General features: G+C 54.0%; 1 protein-coding gene across 4 annotated transcripts in view; it reads right to left on the reverse strand.

The window, feature by feature from the left end:
• Nucleotides 1-14,758, reverse strand: part of SLC6A6 (solute carrier family 6 member 6) — a 97,712-nt gene that overhangs the window by 49,360 nt on the left and 33,594 nt on the right. The gene's annotated exons all lie outside the window — the stretch shown is intronic.

Consider the following 14,758-nt stretch of genomic DNA (forward strand, 5'->3'; position numbering starts at 1 on the left):
GAAGATGCTTGGGACCCACCGAATCAACAGGCTCTATACCCTGAACATCTGCTGAACATAAGCAACAGCCTGCCCCTGTCCCCAGTCTGCCCCATGATGGCAGATAGGCAGGGGATCTTTGAACTGATCAAGCGCCCAGTTCAAATCCCAGTGCCACTCCCCAACCGTGAGTTCGAGTGAGCCCCTCGGCCTGACACAGAAAGATGGTCCGCCGGGGGTGGGGGGGGGGGCGCTGCAGGGGGGGGGGGTCTGGGGGAGGCTGATACAGGCACAGTGTGGCCTGCCCGCAGGGTTGTGCTGAGGCGCTGTGGCCCAACAGCACACAGAAACCCGGTCCCTGGCCCCCCCCACCTTCTTCCTCTTCTGGCCTGCAGTGGGGGTTCCTGACTGTTGGACTCTGGCAGCGAGCAGAAAAGAAAAGGTTCTTGGAGAGGCTGGTCGCTCACTGCGATGCAACCTTGCCCATCCCCTGGAATGCTGACGTGCTGGAGTTGGCACCCGGAGTGCCTTTCTCTGCCGTCCCCTGGGGTGAGACTAGGGCCTGGCTGGCTGCAGCTCTTGCAAAAAATAGCCTGCACGGTTCAAGCATTGTTCTCGTGCCGCTGTGTGCGCCTGATGGTTATCAGAGGGCCCATTGTGGCCCGTTCCACGGAGCATAATTGGAGGATGTAGGACTCAACTCCCTCCTGGTGAAGATGTTGTTCAGGGAATGACCCTTGGGGCCTCCGAGCTCAACACGACTGGCTCCACCGTGCGGGGACCTCCCCTGGATCTCAGCACTGGAAGCGACTAAACCTCGTGAGGCCCCTTGAGATGTCAGGGGGGCACTGCCAGCTCCTCACATTCCTGGTGAGGGGCTCACAAGTGTACCGTGTGTCCTTACCCCTCCCCCAGAGGTGGGCTGGTGACCTGGAGATGCCTGGTTCTGCCCTCTGAGCCCCCAACCCCACTTGTAGTGGTACCCAACATGGTCTAGACATCTGGGAGGCAGCACCCACAGTTCCCCAAGACTCCTTAGCTCTAGGCTCTGGCTTCCCACGAAATGCATTTCCCAGGCCCCACCACACTGAATACATGCCCTTCCTGGTAGAAGCCATCTTCCTGACTCCCGTTGGACGCGCCAGGAGGTATGCGTGGTGCCAGGGAGGGAGTGCGTGTGTCGGCAGGGGGAGTCTCCCCACACATCACCCCCACACTGAGCACATGTCACTGAGCTCCCAATGTCACCTCTCCCACCTGGGCTGCAGCAACCCAGGCGTCCTTGACCTTGGAGAAGACATAGCCAGTTCCAGAATCCGACCCCCACCCCTTAGGTTTATCTCTGGCTTCCCCCAAAGCCAGTGGCAAGTGAGGTCCACTGCCCACGGCCTCACCAAAGCCTACAAGAGGTCCGGCAAGGCTGAGGCGGATGCAGGTGCTCCCCAAGTCTCTCTGGGGGTGTCTGACCAGACCCATGTCTGTACAAACCCATCTTCATCAGACCCTGCTGCTGATGCTACCTCCTGAATGTTCTGGCAGCCACCCACATCTGTAACCATGGCAACCACTGTGCTCAGGGCATCAGCCCTCGTATGGGCATCTGCACAGCCTCTTTGTAAGTCTCCCTGCTGCTACTCTGCACACACACATGGGCACACATATATACACGCACGCACACACATCTATTAGACACTGCAGCTAAAGAGAACACAGCACAGCCCACAGAAAACCATAATGCCCTCCCAGTCACACCAGCCTCGGCTGACCTGGAGGCCCCTATCCGCTCATTTGCCTCTCTCCTGGCAGCAGCTACTCAACTGCTCTAGTCCCTCTCTCAGGTCTTAGGTTTGGGTCAGCACCGACCTTTCCCATTTGCCATTGTGACCTCCACCTGTCCCGGTCCATCAGGGGGAGGCTCTTCCTGGGGGTATAATAACCTCAGGCAAATTCCTCGACCTCTCCTCTGATCCTTATCTGTCAAATGGGTATAAAGGTGTAACTCCTAGGAATGTTGTGGCAATGGGAGTGGAGCTAGCAGGAGGGCAGGCATCTGAAGAGCCTGCTCTCCGACAGCATGGCATATGGAGCCAGAGTTCCACGGGTGGCTCCCGCTGTCATCGGAGTTGTGGCTGCTGCCGCCATTATCAGTGAGCTCACCCCTCAGCTCGTAGGGACCGGACCAGGGCCGTGTCCAGGCCCTCAGCTTCTGCTCACTCCGGCACCCCCCCTTGCTTACAGAGCCTGACCTCAGACAACACCTTTCCAGGAATATCTGTCCACCTTTGGAGGCTCACAAATGGCCCCAGAGCTCATGCCCATTAGCTAGATGCCACCTCGCTTCTCCATGCTACAGTACCTACAGTACGTGCTTGGGAACAAGTCTCCACATGCATTTGAGCCGCCTGCTTCCCTGTCAGCTACCAACTAGCCACGGAGCTGCTTTCGTTGGCGCTGGGCCCAGGGTTATTCTGTAGCAGCTGAGATACATAATTCCCCATTTTAAGAGCTTCCTCTTTGGTTATTAGAGCTACAAAGGATTAGAATCGGCTCCGATAAAAAGCCTCCATCCTGGTCTCACTGAAATCCCTCCTTGTCTTTGCTCCAGACACGGCAACCTGAGACAGTGGTGCCTGAAGACCACCTTGCTGGTCATCTGGTCAGTCTGGCACAAATGCGGACAGATTTAAGTCCGTTCCAGGGACACAGTGGCTTTATAAGATATTCCTTTGCTCTCACCAATCCCCTCCCCGCCTTTTGGAGGGATCTGGTTTCTGGGTACTTCCTGTAGGCTGAGCTGTTTACAGACTTGATTCCCTATTCACTGCGCAGAAAACTTTACTATGGGAGGGAGTTCTAGTCATGTACTGCACAGGACAGAACCAGAGGCTCAAGCCCGAGGCTGTCGGGTTGGAAGGAGGCATGAAGGCGAGGAGCCTGAACTCCCCAGAGCCAGTCCTGAAGGCACTGGAGTACAAGGAAGCTTAGAAAGACAGGTTTTCAGGACAGGAAAGGTCATGCTCAGGTTTAGTGAGGGGCAGAGCAGGGCAGGGGCCAGATCTCTGCGTGCCCCCATGTCCCTCAACTCACTGACCCTCAGCTCTCAGCTGCCCATGCAGAAGCCAGTTTGACCTTGAACTGCGTGGCAGGTGTAGCAGGGGCTGCCCCACCCAGCACTTACCACTCAACTCATGGCTTTGGGGAGACCAAGCTCTTGCCTCTTTGTCCTGGACAGGCTGCCCAGAACCCTGGAGTGACCTGTGTGGCTCACCAACTTGCTTGCCCTTCCCTGAAGCACCTGAATCTCTGCAAGGAAAGGGCAGGGCTGAAGGTGTCTCTGGACCTTCTTATCAACTTCCCAAGGGGGAGGAGAATCAGGATCCTTAGCCCTGAGCGGATTCCGGTGAGGAGGTCAGACGCGCCTCCGCTCGCCAGCTTTTCCACCAGCTCTGGCACTGACGCCTCTCCCGGCGTGACTTCTCTGCTGGCTTCAGAATGCTGTTGCAGCTGCCACACCGAACTCACAACCACAGTGCGGATCGTGGCGTTTAACAGGGAAGAGACTCCGACACAACACAGCTCTCGAATCAAAACTGCTTAGTCTTGATGGGGCCCACAGGCCGGCCCCTCTGGCTCTCAGCCCTAGGCCCTCTGGCCCTGCTCAGGCAAGCAATTTAGGAAGCTCTTTAGCTCTATTGATAAATGCCCAAAGGCACTTGATTCTGCCAGAAAGCCTCAGCCTTAAGCACTCATTGCTCAGAGTCAACACATGTGCTTGCCTATTAGCTTTGTGGGCCTGTAAGCCTGTGTGACCCCTCCCACGGGTCTCCTGGCTCTGCTGGCACCGTCTCAGATGGGATGGCCCCCTACCTCCTGGTCCCAGGAGGTTCTCATGGTAGGAAGCCTGCATCCAGATGACATGCTCCAATCCCCTCCCTTCTTCTTCGTGGCAGTAAGGAGCCCCCTCTGCTGAGGTGGTTCCTTTTAAGCCTAGTGGGTTGGCAAAACTGGCCAACCTCCTCACTAGGGTTCCACACACCTAATTTGCATAGCCTTAGCCTCAGTGGTGTTCCATCCACCTTAGCAAGTTGTCCGATCCCTTGGGTGAACCCCAAACATCTTATCCCACCCAATCATTTTGCAGGTCTCACAAGGTAACATCAATTTATCCTATAATAAATTTATCAAGGAGTCAAAAGGAGGGGGGTGGTCACTGGGGAGGGAGGGGGGCTGATACCAAGGACTCAGAAAGTAAATGTCTAGAAAATAATGATGGCAACATAGAGACAAATATGCTTGATACAACTGATTTCTGGATTATTATACGAGCTGTAAGAGCCCCCAATAAAATGATCTTTAAAAAAAAGGTAAAAGGTCATTTAAACGAATTCATCACACAGCAGATTGAGATTGAAACCTATTATCACTGACGTCAACACTTGTGACCTTTACCCCGCCCCAGGAGGAAGGGGGTTCAGCCTTTCCCTTCTTTGCAAGGTCCCCCCAACCCCAATAGCACAAAGCAGGCCGAAAGGAAAGGTTGGACAGTTGGCTGGTTCTCAGTAAATCTCGGGGAGCCCGTTTTGTGGGTTCGGCAAGCAGCTCCCAGCATCTGGACCTGGGGACCGGAGGAGTCCTGGCAGACAGATCCATTTCATAGGTGGAGAAACAGATTGGAGGTCTGAGTGGGCCCCAGGCGGGGCTCCCTGCCCTCAACTCTTTCAGGAGTAGGCAGGGACCTCTCGCTCTGGGTTCACTGGGACCACCAATGTGCCTCCGTTTCCTCACTGGTCAAGAGAGAAGATAAAAATGCCATCGACCTCTCAGGGATGGGGCAGGACAGAAACACTGCCTGTCACCTGTTCCACTCAGGCCCTAGGCCATACTAAGTGATCAAAATTATAATCTCTTCTTGAAGAAGATGCCTGGTCACATTGGAATTGTGTTATACCATATGCCAGGCTGTATATCCTAAGTGTTTGATTAACAATAAGAAGGAAGCTGCCCTAAGAGCCTGGTCCCTTGTGAAGCACTCTGCATGCATTCTTAGTCCCCATCCACGGGTCATGCTGCCAGACCACTTTGCTGATGAGGAAACTGATGCGCAGGAGGATGGAGTTCACTTGTCCAGAGCTGGACTGGGCTTCCAATCTGCCTTACCCTTCAAAGTTCATGTTCTCAGCCTCCCACTCTCTTGGCTCACTGATTTGGTGACTTCATCAAGTGAAATGGGGTCTGGTTCCTTTAAGAAGTCAGCCCCAGGCCTCACACCAGCCTGACAAATTAAGAGAAGAAGCGGACAAACAGGGAAGCGAGGGCCACGTGATGGAGGCCACAGGCGGAAGGCCAGGCAGGGCTCTTGGGGAACAGGCAGGGCCCAGGGCCATAGGGGCAGGCCGGACAAGCAATGTCGACCTTTGCTCCGATTAAACAGCACAGGCTCAGGGAAGTTGTCACCATGGAAAGGAGCCTGCTGGCAAATAGGGGTTTCCCCCCGGGACTTCGAGTAGATTGGAAGGGGATCTTTTTGAGCACCGGGTCCACGGATTGCCAACTCAGCGAGGAGAGCTGAGGTCAACTAGTAATGCCTGCACAGGCATGTGACTCACACACAATCCCTGCCAGAGTCAGAGTGTGTGTGTGGGGGGGGGGGGGCGGGGGCTGGCAGTCATTATTCAGAAAAGCCCAAATCCGTTGCCATCGAGCTGGAGCTGGGGCCAATTCCGTGTCCTCACTGCTTGTAACTGTATGCAAACAGATGCCTCCTTCCTGCAGCACCGCTGGGTGGCTCGCCCACCTGCCTTTCCATCAGCAACTAAGGGCAACCGGCTTAGGCCTCCCAGGTAAGCGATCCGTACTGGGGCAGACAAATCAATGTTAAGTTCCGTGTTGGGAGTGTTGCCTGTTCTTGACGAAGTTAGCTCATCAGGAAAAGAACTCGATGCTCAAAACTCAGTACCATCAAGTTGACTCCGACTCACAGTGACGCTGTAGGAAAGAGCACATAGAATTGCCCCGGGGGTGGGGGGGGGGTTCTGAGACTGACTTCCCGCGAGGAGAAAGCCCCATCTCCTGGGGAGCAGCCCAACCTGAAACCACTCTGCCACTGGGGCGCCCTTGAAAAGAAAGGGGAGTCTTTCATTTCCCCCCCATACAAAGTTACTCAGAAGGTTTAATAATTTGGTGGGATCATGGGCTAGCTTGGTTATCTATTTGCGAGGAAACGTTAACCCAAGCATTACTAGGGCAAATGCCTGGCAGGCAAGGGCCTTAAGAAAGGAGGCTAAGCCGGGGGGTGGGGTGGGGAGAGTAGGCACTGCCCCTGCCTTTTGGAAGGGGGGGCTGGGGGTGTTCCACAGAGACCAGATGCTCCAATTTCTCAAGAGATACTGAAATGTGGATGTGCATATACAGTTTCCAATTTTTAAGACACACACACACACCGACACACCACCACCACCACCACCACCACCCCCAAGACCCAACTCAGCCTGGAGCTAATTTGTCTGCAACCGGCCGGGCCAGATCGCAGTCTGAGGTGGTGCCCTGAAGGACAGACAGGCTTCCTGGGGCTGGGGCTGGGCCAGTCAGCGGCACCGCCCCGCTCATTCTTTCCAGTGAGGTCATCCAGGAACCCAAACATTGTTTTGCCCGGAACAAAGCTGAAACAATGAGCGACAACCTTCCAGCCCCAGTGAAAGTGAATTCTGTTTATGGAATCTCCAGGGACAGGGCTTGGGATCTAGCCGGGGTCCCAAGTCTTTCCTGAACTGTAGGCTGGCTACCCCGTGAATGCTCACTGTCTTACCGAGACAGCCCCGCACCCCCCTGTTCCCCGGTCAGCAGACGGCCGAGGTCACCTCAGCCTGCAGAAGTTCTGTCTCTCCCGCAAGTCCGCTCTAGGAAATCAAGCCTCAGAAGGGGCGGATCACACAGTTAGAAGATGCTGGGCCAGGATCTGCACCGAGGTGACCTGTGGATTGGAACCTGCCAGAGGAGTTAGTTCCCCTTGGTTTGAAGTTTGCAGAAGACAAGAGTCCGTGAAGGTGTGGTGGCATCCTTAGGTTTGGGGTCACGTTCCCCTCCTAGGACCCCCTGCCTGTACCAACCACATAGAATGATTAATAATATTTATCTATTATCAATCTTACACATAGAATACCATGTGATACCTAGAGTGTGAAGTGCTGAAGTGCAGTACTTCTTAGAATACTGACAAAAAATTGTTTTGTAAAAATGTTTCTACATTGAATTACAACATTATTAGTAACTCCGGAGCCTTGGTGGTATGGTCGGCCAAGCCTTGGGCTGCTAACTGTACGGTCAGGGGTCCAACCCACCAGCACTCCTTGGGGAAGGCAAGGCTGCCCCCTTTCATAAAGATTTACCGGCTCAGAACCTCTAGGGAGCCCAAAGTGGATCGGAATCCATGCGATGACAGTGTGTTTGGATTTGGTTTTTAAAATTAGTAACGTAGTAACTTATTAGTAACTTTTTCTTTCGTTTCCTTTAATCACGATGTCATTCTCAAAAGAGTTACTACATTGCTATAGGTTCATAAACCACAACAGTGTAGCGAAACCACCAGACAGGTTAACAAAATGGGAGCCAAAAAAGAACAGCCAGAGGCAGCAGCAGCGCAAACAGCAGCGCAGGCAAGCAAAGAAAGCCACCTGCTTCCCAGCATCGCGGGCACTGTGGAAGGACAGCCCGCACCCGAGTGCGTTAGAAAGTTCTAAAAGGCCATGCACCTGGAGCTTTCGCCTTGTAGGCATATTGATACATGCGAGCTGGACTTACGAAAAATATTTTTGTTGTTATAAATCACCACAGGGATGTTTTCATAAAAAATAATACATTTCTGATGAAACACTGCACAAAAACACTTTCTAGTGTCACACAAACAAACCCAACTTTCTCTGACAACATCACCTGATGTGCTCCCCACACACACACACATACACACACACACCCCTACCCCCGCCACACACACACACACACCCCTACCCCCGCTACACACACACACACACACCCCTACCCCCGCTACACACACACACACCCTACCCCCGCTACACACACACACACACACACACCCTACCCCCACTATGCCACTCCCCCAGTGTGGTGAAGAACTTGGGGTAGGAGCGTGGATCCACCTACAGCCACCTGGCCATCGTCCCTTACAAGAACCTGTGTAGCTAAAACCAGTCTGGAGCCTGCATCCAAACCGTTTCCTAGTCTCCTTGGAAGTCACAGAGCATACCCCAACTCCCCAGTGGCTGGGAAGGAGAAGAGAGGACAAACAGCAAACCGCGGGCACCCCAGAAGGGTGAGGAAGGAAGAGACATGCTGAAGCTGCCCTGCAGGGCTGGGGTCAGTGCAGGGTGGATGGGAAGGGGAACCGAGTTAGGGGGTGGGGTAGTGGGCTGTGAGTCAGAGGATGGGTCTCAATGGCTCTGCTGGGCCATCAGGCCCGGGCCCTAGACGTGTGTGTGTGTGTGTGTGTGTGTGTAGGGGGACAGGAGGAGCACACAGCAAGCTGAGATCCTGCCCTACTTGGGTGTGCCAGCACTACTCTAGAACTGAGGACCCCAGAGAGGCCCAAGGGGTTGACGTTCCAGGCGGAAGGCGGACACAAAGTAAGCAAATGACCGGATCTTTCCAACAGGGACCGGCCCGCGGCGTCTATGGCTGAGAGCTTTGAGTGATATCTGTGCTGGACAGAGTCGAGCCGCCCCACGGGTGCCCACAGCAGTCATCTTTATGGGAGCGGATCCTGGGGGAGTTTCTCCCTCAGAGTGACTGGTGGGGTAGACTCACAGACCTTTCGATTACCAACTGAATGCTTAAGCGTTACAATACCAAAGTGGCTGGAGACATCAAAGTAGGCGGCTACGTGCGTGATGGGACCAGCCTGCGTTCACCGGCAGCAGATGCCAATCGAGGGCTCTCTGTGAACCAGGCACAGTGGAAGCCCTTTCCAGGTGCTGACTTATGTTTACTCCACAGCACAGGCAATGACCTCCAATAACCTGCAGAGAGGGAAACCCCTTGCCCAGGGTCACGAGGCTGAGATGTGAACTCAGGTGCTTGGCGCCAGGTCCATGTTTTTAAATGCCATGGAAGCTGAGATCTATCTGACAGAGCTGGGGGAAGGGTGTTCTAATCGTTAAGGACAAATATTGTACGAGACCCGTTATTTAAAAAAAAAATAAGAACACGTTTTCCTATTAAAAGAAACAGACTTCCGCGGCTCCTGGGAGTGGAAGAGGAAGCAATCAGCCAGAGCAGGGGTCGGCCAATCCTGTCACTCACAACAATTTAAGAATCCCTTGAGAGCCATCCAAATAGTTCCCCAAACAAGTGACATCACCAAGATCTAAATGAGACTCTTTGGAAATTTTCAATTCTCCTTCAGAATCACACATGAGGACCAAAAGAGCCCTTTAGTGCGGTAAACTGAGGGACGGGACGATAACGTAATACAGCTCAGTCATCCGTGCTCCCAGTGATGGGAAGACTCTCACAGTGAGGAGATATACATGAATCTCAATATACATTCTCATGACTGTACACAGTCCCTCCAATAACACCCCCTCCCCAATAAAAGAACTGTCATAGAGGAGCCACCATATAAAGCGGATCATTTCTGCGTCCGCTACTTCGCAATGCCTAACGGTTATCTGTGGAGCAAAGTAATCAGGTTCTATAGCCAACCCACCATGACACGGAGCACACTCTGCTCTGACATCTCTTGTTGACAAGGATCAGAGATAGCTACCCCGGGTGGGCTCAGAGGGGTTTGAGGTCAACGAACACTAGATCATGACGATGACTCATGTCATTGCCTGTTTATTGGCACCCATTAACTACGTATATGTTAGCTGTAGGACAAGCATGCCTGATGAAAGATCTGGAAGCCCCACTATCTATACCCATTGGAAAATGCACTCGACAAGAAGCCCCTGTGTCCCACTGTCGGTCTGTCTTTGATATTTTCCACAATCGCAAAATCGCGCCCGAGGACCCGTTCAAATGTCGGGAACCCCCTCATCCTGACAGCATGTGGCCCTCAAGCTGAAGTTTGCAGATCCCCCCAGCTAGAGGCCAGGCAGGTGTTAACCTGGAGAGCTAGGAAGACACTATTCTAAGGAAGATGAGCAAATTCAAGCAGAGGGACACAGGGCAAACTACTGGGGGGGTAATACGCTGTTGAATGTAAAAATGATGATCTGATCTGTAAACCTTCACCTAAGGCACACACTCAATTTTCTTTTTTTTAAAGAACAGGGAACAGCATGTACAAAGTGGGTCATTGTGGCCACATGAAAGGAAAAGAGAAAGCCACAGGGGGACAGGGAGGGGAAGTCTGGGAGATCAAGGTTGGAGCCTGTCTTGTCATGTGGATGCTGGAGCTAGAAGCCCCAGCTTCTCGCCATCTGCCCAGAGACACTGGCTTTGTCACCCACTAGTGACATAGCTCTGTGGTGGGCTGAGTACCCCAGTGAGGGGCCAGTCCGGGATGGGTGACACAGAGAAGAGATGATCCCTGTAGGCTGAACGTAGACCCCGCTCCCCAGTGAGTGAAACCTCTGGCTTCAGAAAGGGCAGGGCCACCCTTGGATGCTACATGACCTTGGCAAGTCACTTCCCCTCATGGAGGGGACATTCACCAGAACGGTCCTCCTTAAGGTTTGGAACAAAGAAGCAAAGACTCTCACTTGCCTCGGACAGGTTCCGGCAGCATGTACCGAGCACGCACACTGTGCCTGGCCCCGCGGCACTGCTGGGAACCCCAAACACCTCGCTGCCCTCACAGTGTTAACGTCACTAGCTACCCTGGGATCCAAGGCAGAGCAGGAGTGCCATGCTGAGCCAAGGGCACCGAGAAAGGCTTTGGGGAAGAACTAGCAATGATCCCACTGAGCGAGGCCTCACAGCCTGGCAGGAGTCAGACTCAGGGAGGAAGGTGACACTCCAGAGATGAGAACAGTTAAGCCTCCTGGATCCCATCTGAAGGGGCTCAAACCCCACGCCCGCCCTGGCATGGAAGGCAGAGGCGGAGGCAGCAGGCTGTGGGGAGGCAGGGAGGAGGGCAAGAGTGGAGGGGAGCTCTGGGTGCTGCACCTAGGGCTCAGGACCACCTGCCCTGGGCCACCTGTGCCCTCCCTGTGTGAGTTTGGACCACTGCTCCGCCTGGAGCTGTTTTTGTTTTCCTGGTGTGTGGGGGCCAGGTCTGACCACCAGCTTAACTCTGCTCTAGACTGGGGTTCAAAGGGAGTGGGCAGCGAAGCCTCTGCTCCATCCCCTTGCCCACACTATACCTGCTTCCATCAACAGCCAGAGGGGCCCAGGCTCAAACCCAAGGCAGGGGGAGCAGCGGCGGTGCCAGTGAGTCAGCAGGCAGTGGACACTGAGTCACCGGCAACTGGCTTGTCATTCCTCGATCATCGCTTTCCCCACCGCTCGGGCCCTCCATGGCAACCTGGTTTTTCTGCCGGAAGTGGGGGTGGGTGAGGCCAACCATGGTCCCGGGTTCTACAGAACCTTGGATTATTTCGGGAGGACACACACACACAGCTCGGTTTCCATTTCCTCAAATTTCTCCTTTCCGAGGTAAGCACTATGAAGCTGCCTTCTTCTGCCTGCCTGCTGGGTAAAGCAGACCGAGAGCCCCTCCCTGGCTCTGTGAAAATGGAAGTAGATAAGCCCTCCCTCAGTGACAAGGTCAGCGAAGGGCGCCCGGGGCTGTGAGTCCCAGGGCACCGTCCCCAAGACTCAGCGGGATGGCACAGTCCCATGGAAACCCGCCAGGACTCCTGGAGGAGTCCCCTGCGCTCCTCCAGCCCAGGGCCCTTGTCTGAGATGGGTGTAGGAGCCAGCCCACAGTGTGGGGGGAATCGAGGTTATTAAATGTAAACAACCCCTACTGTCCTCATTGTTCCTCTTTGACACAGGGTTCTCCTTAAAGAGGAAGAGGCTTCTTATTCTGTCCTAGTGAAAAAAAACACACAAACTAGGGAGATATAGATATACAGTAGGGCAGGGGTGGGGGGTGGGGGGTGGGGGCAGTGATTGATTAACAATGTCTGCCTCTGGCGCCCGAGGTAACAGGTGGAGCTAGATTAGCCATGTCTGCCACTGGGGTCCAAGGTGTACCGCGTGTGTCACACACACAGGAGTTGTTGATGGGGATTTTGCTCCACTTATTTAGACACTGGGTCTCTGACACCCTCCACCATCAAAACCCAGGCACCCTGCCGAAGTTACTAATTCACAGATCCCAGGCTTCCACGCCTCTGTTCACACTGCTCCCTCGGTGAGCCCTTCCCATCTCATCCCAGGCCCACCTCCCAATACGCCCGGCTTTCCAGGCCCTGCAACCAGTCGCCTCCACCCAGGTACTTGTCGGCTAGCGCTGTCACTGTCCCAAGACAGACTCATGAGCAAGAACTATGTATTATTAAGCTGCTTCCTGACACCTCGTCCTGGTCCTGGCGCACGAAGTATTGTTTAGGGCCCTGGGGACACCCAGTCTCGGGGCCAGACGCCCTCACGTTTCAGTGGCTCTTCGGGTTCCTCTATAGGGTGAGAGAACAAAGGACAATGGCAGAAGACAGAACACTGGCCGAGAGAGAGGAAGGGCGAGCCACATCCTTTGCCGAAGAAAGGGACCTGTTTCCAGCATTTGAAATAGTTTCCACAAAAACGTGCAGAACGTGACAGCCCTGCCGTCCTGGTGAGGCAATCTTTATTTATACCGGTTACCATCAAGTCAGTGTGTACCAGGAGGGCTGTGTGCCAAAGGGATTTTCCAACAGCGGGGCACTGAGCCCTCTTCCCAGGTGCCGCTGGGAGGATTGGGGCCATCAACCTTTGGTCAGCAGCCGAATGTGCTTAGGAAAGTCACTTTCCCCACACTATCCTCTGAGCATCTTCCAACTTGGGAGTGACTTTCCTGGACCCTCTCAGAATCTGACAAGGGCTGGCGGGGGTCCGGGGGGGCACCCCTTTGGCTGTATCCCACACCATCACAGACTCAAAACACAGTCCCTGAGTGTCTAACCGCAAGCTCATTTTGTAGATGAGGAAAACCAAGGCCCTGGACTCATAGCACATCCACAAAGTCCCGATGGTGCACACACCAAACCTCTCCCGCAAATGGACCTTCAGAGTCCAAGGAACTTGAAGCAGAGATGAGGAAACAGAGGCCCAAAGGAGGTGGTGGGGGTTGGGCATGTTCCCAACAGCCCCCACCCTGAGATACAGAAGGTGCCAGAGGCTGAAAGTTAAAGCTCTTGCTCCAAACCTGGGTGGACCGGATTCATATCTAATTCTGTCGGGTGCAGGTGTTGGCACAGCGGCGGCAGCGGCTTCCAGCACTGCAAGATGGTGCCTAGCAGGAGCTACTGCTCAGCTAGAAGAAAAACTCAGCGTTAAAATCCACACCAGAGGCAGGGGGCAGGCTCGAGGGAGGCCTACCGGGATTCATCTGTGGTCTTCCCCAGGGAGAAGACCACCTCCCAGGCTTTTGAACCCCAGACATTCTCTGCCAAGTATGTCTCATGGTGCCCACCAGTCACGGGCACAGTGCCGTGCCCCATGCTGTGTGTGTCTGACAGCTGCCACTGCGCCACGTCTGGAGACAAGGTCACTCTAAGCGCCGGGTACCTCCTGGGAGGCACATCCTGCCCTCTGCCATCTCACTCCCAGCTCTAGAAACATCAGGGGCTCCTGGCTACCTGAAGAATGATCCCTACATTTCTCCAGCCTGGCGTCCCAGGCTCCTCACCCTTTCTCCCCATTCCCTTGCAGGAATGTCCGGAGGATGCCTTGTCCACCCCTGTCTTTTGTATGTGGGTTCTATAGGTGGGTCTTTAGATGGATCCTAAAGGGGCATTCAAGTCACTCAAAGCTCTTCCTGCTCACCCCAGACTTTCCCTCTTGCCTCCTGCCTGGGCTCTCAGAAGGCTAAACTCTGGTTCAGAAACGTATGTGTCGGGACAACGGTGGAAGCCCATCTGCCTTGAGAAACCTCAGTTGCCTTCTCTTAAAAAATGGTCCTTACTGAAATCTCTGGACTCTTGGGAAGAGTTGGTGGACCATCAGTTTTCCCACAATCCCTGAACATCCCTGGGACACTGTCTAAAAATATAGACTCTTGGACACACCCCCACGGAGCCCTTTATGGCATTGTGGGGTAGATGGTGGGCTGCCCACCACAAGGCATGTGGTTCAAACTCACTCTGCGCTCTGGGGCAGAAAGATGAGGCTTTCTGCTCGTGTCAGGAATGGACCGTCTCAGAAACCCTACATGGAGCCATTACGAAGTAGAATCCACTCAAGGGCAGCGGGGCCCACCTCAGACCTACCAACTGAGTCTTCAGGGCCAGGGCACAGGAATCTGTATTGGCTCCCCAAGAGAATCTTCAAGGAAGGAGAGGCTGGGGATGCCAAGGGACCAGGATATGCTTGGTGAAATGTAAGGGGATAATCCCTGGCTAGGGGAGATGTGTGCATTTCTACCCATTTGGTTCGGCCTTCTTTGCTGGACTGTAACCACCTCTGGGCTGGGGCCAGCCTAGGGTTCACCTGGACCAGCCCCACTAAGTCTAAGCCTAACCCACTAGCCACTCACCCTTTGTCAGAGGGCTTGATCATCCCTATTATCTCAGTTCCTTATAATCAATTCTCTAGATCCGTAGCCCTTCACCCATTTTACAGATAAAAGAAATTGAGTCTCAGAAAAAAAGATATGCCCTAGTCTAAGGTTACCTAGGAA

This window comes from Tenrec ecaudatus, chromosome 5 (assembly GCF_050624435.1).
Source record: "Tenrec ecaudatus isolate mTenEca1 chromosome 5, mTenEca1.hap1, whole genome shotgun sequence".
NCBI lineage: Eukaryota > Metazoa > Chordata > Mammalia > Afrosoricida > Tenrecidae > Tenrec > Tenrec ecaudatus.